The 4,665-nt window shown below is 61.7% G+C and overlaps 1 protein-coding gene across 1 annotated transcript in view; it reads right to left on the bottom strand.

Annotated features, from left to right (window-relative positions):
* Positions 1–4,665, bottom strand: part of TBC1D22A (TBC1 domain family member 22A) — a 236,104-nt gene that overhangs the window by 60,172 nt on the left and 171,267 nt on the right. The window lies entirely within an intron of this gene.

Here is a 4,665-nt window from a genome sequence, read left to right as displayed (position 1 = left end):
ACCGTCGACTCAGGAGGCGGGGCAGGGCAGCCGTGGGGCCGGTGTGGCAGAGTGGTGGCTGGGGATGGGCCCCATTCACGTGGGGCAGAGACGACAACGTGAGGTCAGTTCCACCGACAGAGTGACCCGTCACACGGTGAGGCCCTGATAGCCACGAATGCACACCTCGGGGCCCCCACAGCCAGCTGAGAGCCAGGCACCGGGGGGCGGGTGACTGGCTTGCAGGAGGCTGACAGGACCAGGCAGGGGACCCCAGAGACCTCCAACTCACACATGCTGCCTCTGCAGGGACAAACTTGGGGTCGAGGGCCCCGGGGAGAGCACAGGGCAGGCCTGGGCTCAGGCAGCAGGGTCCAGAACGCGGGCGGGGACGAGGGCCTGGCTGGCTGCAGGCCTCCTCTGGCGGTGTCGGCTCCCGGGGCAGGGCCCCGCCCGATGGGCACAAACACGACGGAAGCCCCTGCGCTTCCACATCGGCAGGGCCCCGCCAGGCCTCCCCTGGGGAGGAGAGCCTTTCTGCGGAACCAGGGTGGACAGGAGGGAGTCGGGGGGGCCCGCCGGTCAGGACTCACTCGAGTCAGCTGGGAGCTAACAAGGCCCTGCGGGCAGGGAGGGCAGGTCACCCTGAGAAAACGGATCCTTCTGACATCAAAACCAAAACACACACACACACAGCGGCAGAGAGGCAATCGGCGCTGTCAGGTTTTGAATAAAACCTAAGACTTCAGTGAAATTTCTTCTTGGCACTGGGCCCTCCCAGCTCCATCTTCCAAGGCTCGCCAACACCTAAAGACTTAAGATTTATTTCTAACCTGAAATTATCAGCAGCTACAAAACTAACCCTCTAGAAAGTTCCGCAGGGCCCTAAGCGGCCCCTCCATCCAGATCTGACCTTTGCCCTTCCCCCAAGGGCAGAAGCTCTGCCAGCACTGATGGGGTTGCCCGGCCAACGTGGAATTCAAATATGATAAACACTTGAAAATCAGCAGTTTGGGAAATGATTACGTTTACTGAACAAGGCTCCTCTCCATGGAAAAAGAGGAACGAGCTTCCATGAACGTGCAGTCGGCAGCCTGGGAAAAGCAGCTGGAATGGTGGTGACCGCTCTGAAGAGATGATGCTGTCTGCGAACAGAGCACCTGGAAGGAGCCAGGCCGACGCGGGGGCCACGCCCAGGACGGGCGCCCGGCCCGCCAGGCGCTCCGCACATGTGCTGAACATGAGCAGCAGGTCCATGCCCGGGACTGGACACACTCAGGCCACACGGACGACGGGCGACCGCTGGGGAAGCAGTGTGGCGAGCGACAGCAGAGCCGCGGCCTCCTCAGCCTGTGGCGCTGCAGCCCAGGTTGGGACAAGGCTGCCATCTTACGAAGCGGCAAAACAAATGGCTCTGACCCGTGCCTGGGAGGCACGCGACACCTTCCCAACGGAACCCAGCCAGCAGACACGTCTGGAAAAATAAACACGTTTCTAGAACACCTGGCACTGAAGCCGCCCAGCTAAATAGCAAGAGTGGACCCTCTGTCGTCTACGGCGAGGTCCACCCGAGGGCCACCTGCAGTGGGCACAGGAGCAGACACCCCTCAGCTCCTTCCCATGAGTCGTGGACGGAGGTGACCCTGCCTCAGGCTCAGCAAGAAGGAGCCCGACCCAGACGGCGTGTGACACCTGGTCAGCTGCCATGACCACGCACCAGGTGGCTCCCCGACCGGGGGACACATGCACCCTGTGAGGCAGGCTGGGCCACCTGTCCGAGGTGTGTGTAAGGCGTCCCAGACTGAAGGCGGAACTCAAGACTGTCCCTTTCCATGGACGCCCCACAGCCACGTGGGCGCACGGACTCGCCCCGTGTCTCTGGGCACCAGGGCTCTGGGCATGGCGTCATCTTCTGCATGGCAGGGCCTGGCCCCCAGGGAGAGCACAGGCCACAGGCATGACCAGAAGCCTAACGCAGCACTAACCTGCGGGGCACAGAGTCCTCTGCAGCGGAGGCTCGGCGCCCGCCGGCTTACCGGGGAGACTCAGCAGGAGCCCCCACATGCAGAGTAGGCGAGGCCGGCATTCTGCCCTCCGGGGGCTCCTGACTTGCAGGAGACAGAAAACTCAACCTGGAGCCTGAGTCGCCTGTCCCATCACAACTACTGGCTCTGAGTGTCCTGGGTGCCTGGCTTCCTCTGTGCCCAGCGCAGGCCCGAGAGGAACGGAAGAGGCAAACACGTGCCCGTCTGGTGGGACGTGCGCCCGGGACGCGAGGCAGCGTGGGACCCCGGTGAGGCACCTCGCTCTCGCTGGGTGGCCGGCCACCCCTCGCCCGGATCCAGGGCCTACGGGCGCACCCGTCCTGACACACCGGAGAGCGTGGCCGCCTGTCACGGATTACGTGGCTTCTCCAGGAGGATGGGATAAAGAACGACCAAGTGAGCAGCCACCGGCTCCCGCCACCTCCGCGAGGCTGCCTCCTGCTCCGCCCCCGCTGAAAAACGGACGACTGAACTCGGGGCGATGCGTCCGACTTACACACGGCAGAGCTGCCAACGTGTACGCTGAGAAGATTCATTTTTCCTGTTTCGTAAGTAATGGTGAGCAGATGCTCTTTCCCTGATAAAGGTAATTTCGCTGGCAATAATTCTGAATTTGAAATTTCCATTTCACTGGAAATAAGAGCGGACACATAATGAATGAGCAGGCAGATGTAATTATTGTCACCTTTCAGGCTGAAAAGCGTTTTTTCATCAAACCCTCTGTGGCAGGCCCGGGCAGTATTATTGTGAAGTCACCAGGAAGGAGCCTGTCGCGTTGGCATGTGGGAGAAGCCACCACAATATTTGCTGGACACTTTTCGCAGCTCTTTAAACAGCAGATCTGCAGGCTGAAAATTCTGCCGAAACATCTTGTCTTCTTGATTAAAAATAAAAATAAATTATGCGAACACATTGTATCCAAGGATCTATGCTAAAAAAGAAAAAAAAAAAAAAAACATGCATCCCATCGACTTGGCACAGAAAACACACACGTTTGTGCTGGGCCAGACACTACTTAGATCTATTTGCCCAAAACTGAGCGTAACTGCTCACGCTTAGGTACCTGACAAAGACAGCCTTTCTGAGGCCGTCCTTAAGGCTGAGGACAGACGTGGGTGCGTCGGCTTCTGCCGGCAGCATGAATAGCCTCTGATTTGGGGGGACGTTTCAATTCTCTAATCAGATGAAAGATAAAAGGGAACAAAAGCCGGCTCGGCCTGACGGTGCGCAGAGGCCTCCCTGCAGCCCAGGCCTCCTCTGGGCTCACCCGCACCCTCGTCTGCGAGAGGAGCTGCAGTCAGGACAGCCTGGGCTCTAATCCCAGCGCAGCTTCTGGAAAGTTCCGTAGGCCCTCAATGCTCCAGGTCCGCTCTTGGAATACGAGGCGAGCCCAGGTCCATCTTGGTAGTCTCTCGGGACAGTTCCTGGTACAGTGGCTGCCACGCAGTGGGCACCGGACAGGTGCCAGCCCCTCCAAGCCCTTCTCTCGGTGCCAGACCAAGAAGGGGGAGAGGGGGAGGCTGCCGAGCCTCGGTCCAGGCAAACCCATGGTGGAGGCTCCGGCCGCGGCAACCCCTGGCCTCCACTGACTGGTGGCGGGCCGCCCTCGGCCGCCTCCGTAACCCGGCACGGGCAGACACAGTGCCCCCGGGCCCAGGCCAGCAGGCTCCCTCCGGGACAAGTCCCCTCTGCCACCACGACGCAGAGAGCAGAGCCACACAGAGGACAGGAAAGAGGCCGGGGCCGGGGCCTGCGCCAGCTCCTGCCACCAGGGACACCCATCCTGACAGGGCTTCAGGCAGTGGCCACCGCGGCCAAGGACGGGGCGCCACCGCCCACCTGTGGCCAGAGGGCCTGAGCCGACGGGGCCGAAGGGTACCTGGGACGGTCCCACAGCACAGGTTTGGCTTAGGAAAGTGACCACATGCCGCTCTGTGGTCACAGCCAGCTCTGTGTCCCCCGGCACGACACGCCTCATCCGCGCACACGGCCGCCTTTCCAACCGACCACAACGCGTCTTCAGAGCGACGCGGCTCCCCTCAGAACGGGTCACGGAGGTGGCGGAAGTGAGGTGCGTCTGGAACGAACGGGCTGGCGCTGCAGAGGGAGGTCCCGCCCCCTCTGCCGAGAGCCGACCCACAGGTGACAGCTGCGCGTCCTCCTCGAGCGAGGAGGTGGCTTCCCAGAGCACAGCCATCGCTTCAAACGCTGGAGGTGGCCCCCGGCAACGACTCTGGAGGGACCGCCCTGTGCGTGAGAGAGAAGGGGACAGCCATGTCCCCTTCCTGGGAGGGAGGCCCTAAGTCCCTGGAACACCCAGAGGCAGGAGAGTCTCTGTCAAGCCACGGAAGTAACTGTGAGGTCCCCTCTGGTAGCTTCGGGAGAAGGACTGGTCACCAGAAAGATCCGGTCATGATGACAGGTCAGGACTCCCAGCTGCCAGACCTTGGGGGGAAGACGAGCACTGGACACTGAGTTCAGTCTCCGGGCCACGAACTGCTCAGTCGAGCCATGTGACAAAATCCCCAGAAACCCTGGGCACACGGCCCGGCACGCAAGGTGCCAGGTGAGCGGCACGGCCGACGCGCAGACAGGAGCCGGGAACCGGCCGCTCAGCCCAGGCCCCCGGCCTGCGCGGGGC

The sequence above is a fragment of the Pteropus vampyrus genome, unplaced genomic scaffold (assembly GCF_000151845.1).
Source record: "Pteropus vampyrus isolate Shadow unplaced genomic scaffold, Pvam_2.0 Scaffold401, whole genome shotgun sequence".
Taxonomy (NCBI): Eukaryota; Metazoa; Chordata; class Mammalia; order Chiroptera; family Pteropodidae; genus Pteropus; species Pteropus vampyrus.
This window is presented reverse-complemented; position numbering and strand designations above follow the sequence as displayed.